This window comes from Ictalurus punctatus, chromosome 17, assembly GCF_001660625.3.
Source record: "Ictalurus punctatus breed USDA103 chromosome 17, Coco_2.0, whole genome shotgun sequence".
Classification (NCBI taxonomy): Eukaryota; Metazoa; Chordata; class Actinopteri; order Siluriformes; family Ictaluridae; genus Ictalurus; species Ictalurus punctatus.
Genome location: NC_030432.2, coordinates 678586 through 693474, shown reverse-complemented (window position 1 = coordinate 693474; position 14889 = coordinate 678586). Strand labels below are relative to the sequence as shown.

General features: G+C 42.2%; 1 protein-coding gene across 2 annotated transcripts in view; it reads right to left on the bottom strand.

Moving 5' to 3' along the window:
- Positions 1-13968, bottom strand: part of lrfn1 (leucine rich repeat and fibronectin type III domain containing 1) — a 141395-nt gene extending 127427 nt beyond the window's left edge. For both annotated transcript variants that reach the window (XM_017490191.3, XM_017490192.3), the window contains exon 1: positions 12931-13968. The gene's annotated coding sequence lies outside the window, so the exon portion shown is untranslated. The remainder of the gene's footprint in view (positions 1-12930) is intronic.
- Between the last annotated feature and the right edge of the window lie 921 nt (positions 13969-14889).

Below are 14889 nucleotides of genomic sequence, written 5' to 3'. Positions count from 1 at the left end.
TGCATTCTGGGTAATGACATCAAGTAGTTGTAACGGTCTTGATTCTCCAGCGTACCTACAGCGATATAAACGTCTTCATAAGCGAGGAGGTTAATACAGAAGACATTATTCAAAATGTACATCAGAATGAAGACGATCAGAGAGGTGAGGAGGCGAGAGTGGGGCAAAATCCATCGTGTCTGTGCAGCAACTGCACGTCTATGCTAACCAAGAGTGTTTGTTGTTCCAGGTAAGCATATGGATTAAACTATCGTTTTATTATGAAACGTATTCTTAATATCAATAATTTTAGAGATTATCAGCCATCTCGGCGTCGTATACTTTATCCTGTTAAAATTCTGACGGCCAGTGCACTGTCGCCATGTTATGAGCAAGTCTATGCTATCTACACAGCTGCTGTGTGTATATGAAGGTACTCATATCTTTGGAAAGCTAAGATTCTTGTGATTCGATTGATATATACCGTACTGAGATACACTCACAACAGCAGCTACAATCAGTGTCTCTGTCAGACCACCGACATACAAACAAACAATTACGAAACAGAGGGAACTCGCCTCATATGAAGCCTCATAGTAATCTACTGATCCGTAACATCCTGACAAAAACAGTCTTGTTACAGAAAAGGTCCAAACAATCCATCCATCCATCCATCTTCTATACCGCTTTATCCTTTTCAGGGTCACGGGGGAACCTGGAGCCTATCCCAGGGAGCATCGGGCACAAGGCGGGGTACACCATGGACAGGGTGCCAATCCATCGCAGAGCACACTCACATACACACTCATTCATACACTACGGACACTTTGGACACGCCAATCAGTCTACCATGCAGGTCTTTGGACTGGGGGAGGAAACCGGAGTACCCGGAGGAAACCCCCGCAGCACGGGGAGAACATGCAAACTCCACACACACAGCACTATGGTGGGAATTGAACCCCCGGCCCTGGAGGTGTGAGGCAAATGTGCTAACCACTAAGCCCCGTGGCAAATTCAAACGGTTGGACGTGATTTGGAAAGGCACACACCTGTCTATGTAAGGTCTACCAGCTGCAAATGCAAAAACCAAGCCATGGGGTCAAAGGAACTGCTTGCAGAGCTCAGAGACATGACTGTTTTGAGGCAGAGATCTGGAGAAGGCTACGAAAAGAATTCTGCTGCAGTGAAGGTTCCCAAGAGCACAGTGGCCTCCATACTTCTTAAAAGGAAAGATGGTTGGAACAACCAGGACTTTTCCTAGATGGTTGGCCAAACTCTAGGAAAGAAGGGTCATGGTAAGAGAGGTTATCAAGAACCCGACGGTCACTCTGGTTGAGCTCAAAAGATCATGTGTGGAGATGGGACAAACTTGCAGTAGGTCAACCCTCACTGCAACACTCCACTGATCTTGGGTTTATGTCAGAGAGGCCAGACGGAAGCCCCTCATCAGTGCCAGACACATGAACACTCAAAATAATTTCTGATCTCTAGAGCTCAACCAGAGTGAGTAACCATCAGAGTAACCATCCTCTTTCTCTCTCACTCTCTCTCTCTCTGTCTCCCTCTCTGTCTCCTTGTCTCTCTCTCTCTGTCTCCCTCTCTGTCTCCTTGTCTCTCTCTCTCTGTCTCCCTCTCTGTCTCCTTGTCTCTCTCTCTGTCTCCCTCTCTGTTTCCTTGTCTCTCTCTCTCTGTCTCCCTCTCTGTCTCCTTGTCTCTCTCTCTCTGTCTCCCTCTCTGTTTCCTTGTCTCTCTCTCTCTGTCTCCCTCTCTGTCTCCTTGTCTCTCTCTCTTTGTCTTCCTCTCTGTCTCTTTCTGCTTCTCTCTCTCCTTGTTTCTCTCTCTTTCTGCCTCTTTTTCTGGGTCTCTTTCTGTCTCCCTCTGTCTTTCTCTCTGTCCCGGTCTCGCTCTTTTTCTGTCTCTTTCTCCCGTTCTCCCCCTGCCTCACTCTCTTTGCTGTCTTTCTCTGACTCCCTGTCATGACTCTCTCTGTTTGTTTCTCAATCTTTTTTCCAGGTCTACTTCTGTCTCTCTCTCTCACACAGTCTCTCTATGTCTTACTTTGTATCTCTCGCTCTCACTCTCACACTCTCTCTCTCTCTCTCTCTCTCTCTCTCTCTCTCGCTCTCTTATTCTCTCTGTCTCTGTTTCTCGCGCTGTTAAAATTCAAAGTACTTTATTGGCATGATTGTTTACATACAATCAGTGGTGGAACTAGAGTTTTATACATGGGGTGGCCACTGCTACTTTCGGGGGTCCACACACACACACACACACATAGTGGAAAGAATTGGACCACTCCGTTTGTGTCAATAAGTACTGAACATCCCAAATATTTTCAGAAAATAAAGCTTAAGCTCCAAGGAGATAAGATACAGTAGCATGTGTTTATCTTCATTACAAATCCCCATTTTCCATAACTGTACATTAAAATCACCTACCAGTCTAAGTTAGCAGTTTTATCATTGCGAGCTCCTCTGAACTGAAATAACTGAGCTAGCTAATCCGTTTCAAACTGCTAAATGTTAACTCGCTGAACACTGACAGCTGTAGCCTACTTCCCCACATTAACTCTAGATCTGTATACTGTAAATTACACACTGCATGGTATATGCGTGTATTACTAGCACAGATGTAAGCGTAAGGATTGTTATGCTAAATTGCAAACCGATCTCTCTAATCTGATGAACTGGTCGTAGAATGGTAGCATAGGGATATGTATGGTCATATTTGGTAATACAGAGATCACCATATATACCGTTAGTGAGATGCGTATCTAATAGGGACAGTGTGGTGGTGAATCGGCGGAGATTCAGAGATGGAGCTGTGAGAGCACAGACGTTGTTAAAGGCTGTTGGAGGTTGTTTAATAAAAGGAACTATACGGAGCCAGGCTTTTATCGCCTCATTTATATGTGCCGTCTTAACATTACAGGTAGCTTATTGGAGCCTTATTAACTCACGCAGCGTCTCATAAAAGTTATTCAGCGAACAAACCTGATGCTAAACCTTAAAAACTTACTTCAAATATGATGTTTTCTTATTCTACGCTATCCTGCGACCATATTCTTCGTCCTCGGCTCGTCCTTGATTTGAAAACGGCACACGCTGGCAGTGAACATTAAAAAAAAAAACTCTTCTTTCGAAAAGAGGGGAAATGATGTGTCAATCAGCATCAATAACTGCCAGTAGCAAATAAAATGTTGGGGTGGCACCCAGGGTGGCCAATCAGATGTCAGGTGAAAAACGGGTGAACGAATTCGACAAAGAGCACGGCAAATTGGACACGAGACTGTTTCTCCGCAACGCTTTAGCGTATTGAGACGAGTCTTGGTACATGTCATCACAAGCATGCCATGAGGCTACCTGCTGTGCTTTCGTGCAGTGCCACCTAGTGGTCAGGAGATGTGAAAAATTTACACTTTTGCTTATAACTTCTGAACGGTTTGGCCAAAAAGCACAAAACTGGTCTCTTTAGATTGGAGCAGCATGTCGAGTCGTACTGTACCCAATTTTCTCATATTGGCCATTTTGAATTTTTCCTATTGTAATGAAACTGGTCTCGTACATTCTGGTCCATTCCGTGGGTCATGCTGAGTACACAGATACCAATTTTGCCACAGTCAGCCAAACATCCTGTGCGCCATTATGATTTCCTTTAAAAACCTACTTTTTCGAACTCCTCCTAGACCATTGCTCAGATTTTCACCAAAATTGAAGCGTGTCATCGTCAGACCACGCTAGCAAAAATTATGGATTTCATGTCAATAGACAGAACTGTTTTCGTATATTGCATCAACAAATTTGATGGCGTGACGCCAAAACCAGTCTAAGGCAGTATCTCTACAATGCTTTGTTATACTGACACCAAACTTCGCATGCGTCAATCAGTGCGTTTACATGGACAAAATAATCCAATATTAACTTGATTAAGATGATACTCTGATTAAGAAACTAACATGTAAACAGCAATTTTTAATTACCTTAATCCGATTAAAGTCATACTCGAAGTAAACACAAATGGAATTAAGACGTGTGGAGTATTCCTGTTTTAGTCACATTATCGATGTGCATTACAGACACGTGCACACGTTAATCACACTATTAATGTCGTGTGGTAGTTTTCACCGCATTTTGTGACAGGACACAATCACACACGGCAGTGCTCAACTGTTTTACGGCGAACAAGAGAGTTCAGCTACGCCCCAAACCGCGTACTTGCCTACTATTGGCCTGTAGTAGTAGAAATACATGTATCTCAGCTACTATACAGTAGGTAAGTACGTGGTTTGGGACGCAACCCTCGGTTTCAAGCAGTCGTCTATTTGCACATACAGCATGACAAATAATTAACCGCACTTGAAGCGTTCGTAAAAATAAAAACACCCAAAACTGTATACGGTACCATAACGAAGATGAACTGTGTGTTGATACGCGGAATTCTGGAGGGACGTCGGACGGCATGGTGCGGTGACGTAATGACGTGTGCCGTTAATCGAACTATGTTCTATAACATGTCAAACCTGAACATGAAAGGAATATTCTACAAGCAACTCATATAAACACCTTAATCACATTATTATCTTACTCAGAGTAAGGTCAATAATTAGATTACTGCTGTCCATGTGAACGTAGTCAATGTCACCGTACTCTGACCACACCGCATCAATTTGGTCACAGAGCCACCTATTGGTCAAATATGATAAGCAATTAAATCATATAACAATTGTTTGTATTTATGACTTTTCAACCATTTTTCCTAACATCATATACAAATGTATAAAATTGCTCTTTTTTTACAGTTGGTCTTAATGCTCCCTGCCATGCCTGTTTAGCTCCTCGTTTAGCCTCTTCGTGCTTGGCCCCTTAATTGCTGCATGCAGCTATTTATTTTACTTCCGTTTACTTTGATCATAACGTTTTAATTAGACATTATAGATCTTACTCGCGCTCCCACTGTTTATCACGCGTCCACGCTGTGAGGAGCGACGCAGCCTCATTATTAATAGATCACTTCCGTTATAATAAATACAGCATATAATGACAATAAACTGGAATAAAACTAAATCTTTTAAGCAACTCACATCGGTTTCCCCAAGCACAGAGGAGCATTTTGGATATAGACATGTTTAGACTCATGCATCACTGTCATTCTTCTGTGCTACACGAGCTCCGCTTTGCAAAGTTTACAGGCTACAGTCTTCCATCCATCCATCTTCTATACCGTTTATCCTTTTCAGGGTCACGGGGAACCTGGAGCCTATCCCAGGGAGCATGGGGCACAAGGCGGGGTACACCCTGGACAAGGTGCCAATCCATCGCAGGGCACAATCACACACACATTCACACACCCATTCATACACTACAGCCACTTTGGACATGCCAATCAGCCTACCATGCATGTCTTTGGACTGGGGGAGGAAACCGGAGTACCCGGAGGTACGGGTACTCTGTACCCGTACGGAGTAAGACGAATAATTACTTAGAGATCAGTATACTATTACAACTGGGTATAATGGCCACTGGTCAATGTTCTTGGTCTTTCTCTCTGCAGGTCATCAAAACAAGCTGTGACTACGAATCTTTTAATTTTTTCCCCACAGCACGGGGAGAACATGCAAACTCCGCACACACAGGGGCATTGTGAGAATTGAACCCCGACCCTGGAGGTGTGAGGCGAACGTGCTAACTGCTAAACCACCGTGCGCCCAGGTTACTCTGTCTGATGGGGACTGAGGTCATGATTTGTATAAAAGGTAACGTTGATATAAAGAGTACATTGAAGAAATTCACAGTCCTTGACTCTGGGTATTCTGCTAAAGCTAGCGGCATCACATTACATGCGTTTGACGTCATGCGCCATCGACTGGGAAACGGCTTATACTTGCAGTTAGTAAAATAATCAGTAGTGTTCCATTAGTAATGTTAGTACCATTCTAAAATTCATACACTAGACCGCATAGTACACAGTGCATAGTGTAAGTGCATAGTGCGTCACAACTTTGTTAATTACTCTCCGAAGCGTGTTTTCGGAACAGAAGTAACACAATAAGTAAACGCATCCCGTGCCGCATGTAGACCAACTAATCGATAATGATATTGCTTGACAATGATTTTCATAATAGATTATTATCGATTAGTTGTTGCAGCTCTAGGTAAAACAAAACTCCTAACCATTAAACCCTGTTTGAGCATCTGCCCTGCTTCAACGGAGTGCAAAACTTTGCACCCCCCCACCCCCCACCCCATGGTTTTTGAATGGGGAAAAAAGGAAAATATATCCCTTTTTTCCCCCGACAATTTATCTACAATTTGAATTCATTAAAATGAAAATTATCCCTCAAGAAGACAACAACTGTCATGTTTAATTCCACTACTGAGCCAGCAGCTACCACTCCTGATCCCAATCTGGTCGACTCTCGACTATTACGGCTAACACACCTGTTTGTAGTTTCATTTCAGTCACTCCAGGTATTTATACCGCATTCTAACTTCTTTGTTTATCTGTTAGGTTCATATTTTCCTCACCTGCTTCTTTTATTCTCTCTTGAAGAATGAGGTTTTAAATTGGTCTCAAAATACTAAAAAATATAATGTCTATATAAACATAACAGACTTTCTCCCCATACAAGATGTTTTCAAATCCAGTTAAATCAGTTGTGGTATAAGTCAGGGGTTCGCAAACTTTTCCAGGGCAAGGCCCCCCAAACGGCATTAACATTTGACCAAGGCCCCCCTTTTGCAAGATGACTTTAAAACACATTCAAAATACGGACTTCTGAATATATCCCCCTTTTTTACATTGATGTTTTGTCTGTTTAGCAATTAGAAAGTTAGGTATAGCAAATGTGATTTTGATATGTATTGTTACAAATAACATGTTCTAGAAATGCATATATATAAGAAATCATGTATTTATTTTTCACACCAAATTGTTGAGGCCCCCCAGGCGCCCCCTGGGGGCCGCAGCCCCCACTTTGAAAACCACTGATATAAGGAGAATAAAACACTTGGGGGTGTGGTGTATTAGGAAAATAATCACCACCAGGACCGAAGCAGTAGCTCAGCTTCATCGCACTAATTAATACAGCTTTCTGATTGTTCTGAGTTTTCAGCTCTACTGCTTTCAGCCAATAAGAAGAGATATTTTTAATAAAGAATGGTGTTTGCTTTGCAAACGTATTTGTTAGATGATTAAATAAAAATCTTTATAATACCCTGACATGCCCGACATGTCATCATCATCTTCATCTATTTCGAGAAGTAGTCCTGATTTGGAAATGATGGTGCCATAACTATCACAACCTTCAAATCTTGACCTTGGGAAATAAACAGAGCGTGAATTTTAGACGGCCCAGGGATATTGATCTCGTGTATTGTTGATGAGCGTGATGGCACCCAGCTGTCTGGATTTCATAAACAGCGTGTGAGCTGCTTAACACGCAGGGAGGCTGCGCTTATTATCGACCTGTCGTGTATAATAAAGAGGTTTGGAGCGAACTTGGAACCTCTCGGCAGTCAGCAGGCGTTCGTCACGGATGGTCAGGGACCGCGTTTTAGTTCTCATCACGCCATGGCAAAGCCGAGCTGATGGACTTTGAGCGGGTTTTCCCAGTCATGTTGGGCTCGTGTTCGGCGTTGACCTGAGATTAGCGTTCATGTTCGTTAATGATCGTTTTTGAGATGTTTTACATGATTGACGGATAAGTTTCTTCTGAATTGGGATCCCAAAAGTCATTCGTCACAAATCCAAATGACCCAGAATGCTTTATTTACCACTGAGACAAATCTAGCATTAAGTGGAAATCGATTTTCCTTCGAAGTAGTGGATCTCAGACGCTTTCACATCAGTGTTAAAGAAGCAGTTAATCAGCTAATTTTTAAACTAAACATTAACTGGAATAGGGGTGGAGCCAAGGAGCCTTGCTACAGTGGGGGAGGGGCTAATTTTCACACCAGATACCGTTACGAAGTTGATTTTTTTTTCCGATAAACATGTTTAAGAAAAACTTAACATTAGCATTTTTTTGTGATTAGAGGTGCGGCTAGTTGTGTATCAGACATTCAACACTTTCTTTGCCTCAAAAAACTAAGAGCTTTAGTCTTTATGTAAACATATGAACCCTGTGTTGCTAAAAACATGGACACGTGCCTCATGACCTACAATTATGATGCTGTTTAAGGCAGGAAACATTGCATTAGCAAACACTTTGGATCTTGGCGCACACGTGTGTGTGTGTGTGTATCACGTTTGGTGGGCAGAAACACTCAGGTCGCCACCTTTTAGCGCACCAGTCTGCTGTCTGCATTTAGCGACAGAGCTAACACCCCTGAGTCTGACGTTACTCACACATACACACACACACTCATACACACACACACTCATACACTGACTCAGCTCACGAGGAAGTGAAAATTGATCTACAGTCACATGTTCAGACGCACCATCCACACATGCTGATGTAAATAATAATAATAATAATAATAATAATGGTCACTCTTCTAGTTTGCTTTCTGTTTCCTACTTCCGGTTTTCCAGCTCCACCCCGAAGAACACATCCCTGATCACTCTTTATACCTGTCCTCATATTTTGTCTCGTCAACCTATGTATGCTCACCGGCCACATTATTAGGAACACCAGTACTTCACCCTGTATTATCCGGTCAGCGGATAATCATCTGGCAGCAGATTCAGGAGCTTCAGTTAAGGGGAAAGAATTCTCTGTGGCATGGTTGTTGGTGCGGGTATGAGTTTTTCAGAAAAATCTCCTGTGATTTTCACACACAACAGTAAAAAAAAAAGAAATAAATCCAGTTCTGAGGGCAGAAAAGCCTGACATGAAGGCTACAGTGACTCACATAACCACTCTGTACAACCGTGCTGAGCAGAAGAGCATCTTAACACATCTCAACACAAACTAAGATCGACGCAGATGAGCTCCAAAAGCAGATGTTCCTCTCCTGTCAGCCAAAGAACATGTATTTCCCTGCTGTAGCCCATGGGGAGATGCTTTTCTTCTCAACACAGTTGTAAATAATGGTTATGTGTGTTAACAGAGCCTTCCTGTGTGCTTGAATTGTTCTTGATTGATGTATTTAGCACCACATATCTAATATGGATGGACAAAATAATCAATCCATTGTGATCAGGCTTCTACGCAGGCTTATGCAACGAAATCTCTTTCACCTTTCTGGTGAAAGATGCAAATTAAAGACCTATGGTAAACCTACCATATGTTTTAAACTACATGACCACAAGATTTAAGATAGTTGGGTTCTAACGATGCTAGCAATATTCTCAGATCAGTATCGTTTCATTGTATCACCCAGCGTTAATTAAGCCAAAAGCTTTTTTTTTTTTTTTTTCCATAATATAGGCTCGAACACCGAGGTCCATCACGAGTCAATTAATACTGGCGCCCTAAATCGAAATTCCTTCTGAAGTTCTTTATCTTTGTCTGCGCTGACTTCCTGGACTTCTTCTTTTCTGTTTTTTAATTCATCATCCGAACAGCGCTCTCCGGTTCTTACCCTATCCTGTCCCTCCGGATTAGCTCTCAGACTCTGATCCAGCTACGCAGGTTTGAAATACTTTCCTAGAGAAAGAAAAAGGCGGCGGGGGGGGGGCATCAAAAGCAACAGCATGCTCTTTGCACACCAGATGAAGAAAACAAATCATAGTTTCAGGTGACACTTGGCTGGAATCCCTGCTATGAGCTGCCAGAGCGCTAAATCTCGCCTCGCAGGTCATGTGACGCAAACACAACCGAGATCGATGCCAGGTTGCGTTATTGGTTTGTTTGTTGATGTATGATGAAATGTTTACGAATATGTCAATTTTGTTTACGTGACATCTACTGCATGCACTGGTGAAATGTTACCATTTATAAGCGACTTACCCAGAAGCTCACTGTTAAACGTTTGCGCGAGCATCACGTTGAACTCCATCTCTCTCTCACACACACTTTCAGATTATACCGCTATTTTAGAAACTCGGCCCACAAGCGTGCGCCACGTACGTAGGCCATGACGATATGATGAGATCGGTATAATGATCGATTTGAATCTTTTCTGAGATTAAAAAAAATCCGTTATTAAAACATTATTTTAAAAAAATATATGACAGCTATTTCGCAACCCCGTGACCAGCCGAGTGATGGATTTGAAGCTGGGACGCTTTATAACCAATCAGATTGCGTGGGTGGGAACTAACTGTCATATAATGAACAGCGTGAATGACTGATAAACTGGTACGTGGCGATGACACGTACCAGTCTGATATTGATATCGGTGCACTCACCGTCTGATATCACTCCCCTGACTCGTACTGCACTGTTGCAGAACCGTGGAGGATGGAAAAAATCAATACTCCACAGAGCAAAGCTGATAGTAATGCATGAGGTAATGCAAAACGCCGTCGATACCAATACCGTGCAGCTCCAATACGTTCTTTTAGCACACTGATTAAAAAATTATAATAATAACCCAGACAGTATCTTGCATAAGTATTCACTCCCCTTCAACAGTCAGATATTTTATAGACTTTACTGACATGATATGCCGTGAATCTGCACAAATATTCCATAATTTCGAAATGGAAGGAAAAACAAACAAAAAAATGTGTTCTTGTGTAAGTTTTCAACCCCTCGCCTTTCCTGTGAAAACCCTGAATTAGTTCTGGTGCAACAAATTAACATCACAAGTCAAATAATATGTCGAATGGAGTGCGAGTGTGAAGCATGGTGGTGGCAGCATCATGTTAAATTTACCTTTTAATCTCTTGGTTTTCTGACTAATCCCCTCTTTACCCGGTCACTGACTTTTGGTGGAGTTCCTATTGTGGACAATTCTTTCCATTTAAAAAAAATAAATAACGGATTAAATGCTTCAAAGTACGAGATATTTTGCATGCCATAACTTTGTCCCGGACTTGATTTTGATCGCTCCTTGGTCTTTAGGTATGTTCTCGAACACACTCTGGGTTCTTCCAGGAATAAGAGTATTTATTTTGAGATACTGAGACGCAAAACGCTGTTCTATTATTTCCTTTACATGTCTCCGTCACCCGCCACTAGCGTATCTGTCACCGTCCTGCGAGTTCGGCGTCCTCCTATCGGTCGATTCTAGGCGGGAGTCGTAGGAGAAATTTCTCACACTGATACAACTTTATTATATTGAGTCGCGACCTAAGCCACGCCGCCAAAGAATTCCTCCACAACGTGCCATTTTTGTCCGTGACTGCAACATCGCGCTGAAAATCGTATGGTGTAAATTTGGCTTAAAGCAGCTGATCCAGATCAACAATGCACGACACCTGTCTGCTGCAACCCAATGACGTGTCAATTATAAAACTCTGAAACCTAACGGATATTTACGTCCGTGCAGGAGGAGTCTTCAGGGAATTAGTTTTTTGTGGGTAAATCACGGTTTCTGTACAGCAGCAGGATCGATGCTGGAATGTATCTCTCCCATGAGGCCATAATTATCCACGCAACAAAAACCCCAGGGCTGAATTAGCACGCTCTCAGAAAAAAACGCACACTTGTTGCACGGGTACACGTTTTCTATTCGTTTCTAAGAGTACAACAGCGATCCTTAAAGTCACCGTGAACTGTCTTAAGAGTCCTGATTTGATTCTGTATCTTTATTTCTTTTTGAAACAGGAAGTCAGAGTGACGGCGCATTGACGTGCTCGAACTGCCGACAGCGTCCTGCGCAATCTAAACACACCTGATGGTAACTTAAGGAGCTAGCTGAATATGGAGAAGAGTAAAGAGCTGATATTTATAACATGACCCTTTTTTCAGCTCTAGGGGATTTCTCACCCACTTTAACCCCGACACAAACTCCGCCCACTTCCAAAATCCAAGCATTTATTGTCCGTCAGAAAAGAGAATAGCGTGCGGGAAGACGTACAGCCGAAAACATACAGACGAGCGATGGTAACCGCTAACTAGCTGCTTCTGTAGAACAAGCCACGCCCCTGGAGGTGGAGTTTATGCATTTTTGAAAGCATTGTAATACTAGTACAGGATGAGTCGGTGAAAATGTTTGAATCACTTCAAGAGCACTGACAAAATTAGAGGTGGGCGATGTGTCCAAAAATATCATATCGTAATAATTAACGACATTTCTACGATACGCGATTATGTTTGATTGACTTTTTTAATCTTCAAAGCAAAATCGGCTGCTTCTACAATCTGTAATTATTGTTTGTTGTTACTTTTTTAAAGGTTTTTTTTTTTTTTTTAATTTGGTTCTCAATAATAATTACAATATGCAATATACATATGAAACGCCCAAATTTTAGTAGTTTATTAAACGCTGAAGTAAGCCACAAAACGCCGTGTTCATTCCCCACACTGCCACTGATTCACTCATCTTCACGCCATTTTCTCTCCACATCAGATTCCAGAGGTGTGACTAAGACACGCTGAGCGTTTGGGATTTATATTTCCAAGGTCAGAGCAGCAGGAGCAGAGCACCACCCTGTGATACGCCACCGTGATGAAGTAATCAACCCTCCAAGAAGTTGAACAATTTATATCTCTCACAAGGATCCTGTCCATCATAACCTGATTTACTGTGTGAGCAAAACAGACTGTTAGCCATAACTGTGCTGAAACATGCAGACACAAGGGTTTAGATATTTCCTAAGATGAAATAAGAATAATAAGAATAATAAGAAATAAGAATAAATAAATAAATAAATAAATAAATAAATAAATAAATATTACCATTCAAGAGCTAGATAGATAGATAGATAGATAGATAGATAGATAGATAGATACAGAAATATTGGTACCTCTCGATTGCGCAATAATATTGGCACCCGTCAAGAGCGAGCTCTACTGATACTACTATTGGCGCCCTCCAAGCGATAGATGGTTAGACAGACAGACCTAAAACTATTGGCACCCCCAAAAGGTAGGTAGATAGACAGAATGCGACTCACCTGTCCAAGCCGGTCTCCGCCGCTGAAGTTCCTTTTCTCGTCCCCCTCCTCCTCCTCCTCCTCCTCCACCCCTGATGGTGATTTATAATAATAATTTTCCAAACAGAACCGGACCGCATCAATCAGGAAGATTAAATCTTTTTTTATTATTTATTTTTTTATCACGCAACTGCACAAATCCGCCTGAGTTCTCCACCGCAGAAATGCGCACCGGATCTCCCCCTCGCGACTTCTAAACTCGTAACGGAGACACGGCGAGATGGAGAGATGGAGAGATGAATTCCTTCTGCATTAACAAACAGGATACACAGTCAAATAAAAAAAATTAACAACAACTGCGCGCTCCTTAATCCAGAATCCTTAATCGATCCTAATCAGTGTGAGAAAAAAATTAAGCTATCCAGTGATGCACGCACACCACACACACCGCTGTCTCGTCTCGTCTCGGGGTGTGTGTGTGTGTGTGAGAGAGAGAGAGAGAGAGAGAGAGAGAGAGAGAGAGAGAGATTGATTTAGGAGAAGCCAAATCCAGAAAAACGGTCCGTGTGCAGCACGGGTCTACGGACCGGATGTGCTTGAGCGATTCTGCGGTAGCCTACAGAAGGATAAACTCCGAGCACGCGGGAGAAACTGCGCAGAAACGCATCCAAACACGCGCGTGCCGTCGCCCTCCGCTCTCCGCCCGTCATCCCTCGCGCTCCATCTGTCCGCAATTCTCATGTATCCCCGTGCACGCGGACATCAGGACGTCTCTACTCTTTTTTTTATTAGTAGTAGTAGTAGTGGTATTTATATATTTATTTATTTATTTATTTATTTATTCTTCTTCTCTTCGATAAGGGCGATCAGTGCACGCACGCGCCAAGCTCAGCTCTTGGTAACGCAGCAGATCCGTCTCTTCTTCTATTTTTTAATTAGTATTTTTTTTTTTAATGGAAATGTTTTCTTCTTTTCTTTTCTCTTCATTCCTCTCCGTGCAGATCTGCCCGAGCACGGATACCGGAGCCGAGCGTCCGCGCGCACGCACGCGCATCTCTTGTCGTGCCCCGAAGTGATGACGCACGTGCACGTGCGCGACACCGAGAAATGGATTGGGGGAGTGGACTGAGGTTGGATACAAACACAAAGTTAATTGCGCGTGCACGTGTTCATTCAATAATATGTTATTTGTGCTCGTGCTGTGTGTGTTAATTTCTTGCTGCGGGAAGTCCATTATTAAAGGAAGTCTTAATGTATCACCGGAAGTGTACATTAACCCTTTAATTAGCTTCCTGGTAGCTGCTGGCAGATCTGACTCCCTCTCCACTCTCACAGCTGTAGCCTACACATCTACCTTTATCTAAACAATATAATTTATGTGTTTGTTTAATAAGCTTTAAGTGTTAACTGTGTAAATTCCACCCTGTAGTCAGGTCAGTAATGTCTACCTGCTGATTCTCACTAGAGTTCATATGACTTTTATTTAAAGGTAAATATTTGAATGTATTATTTTTATCACTAAGATTGCATAAGTATTCAACCACTTTTCAACATTTCCACTATTTCACTTTTTCACATTTTGTTGTTGTCTGTCTCTCTGTCTGTTTAATGGTCTCTCTATTTCCATTTACATTTATTCATTTAGCAGACACTTTTATCCAAAGCGACTTACAAATGAGGAAATACAAACAAAAGCATCCTCAGGGATCGAACCATCGACCGTGGCATTATTAACACCACGCGGTAACCAACTGAGCTAACTGGCCTCATATTTGTCTGTCTATCTGTTTAACTGTCTGTATATTTGTCTAAATGTCTGTCTGTGTAATTGTCTGTCTATCTGTTTAAGTGTGTGTGTGTCTGTTTAACTGTCTGTCTGTCTGTCTGACTGTTTAACTGTCTGTCTGTCTGTTTAACTATCTCTCTGTCTATCTGTTTAACAGTCTGTTTGTCTGTCTGTTTAATTGTCTGTCTATCTGT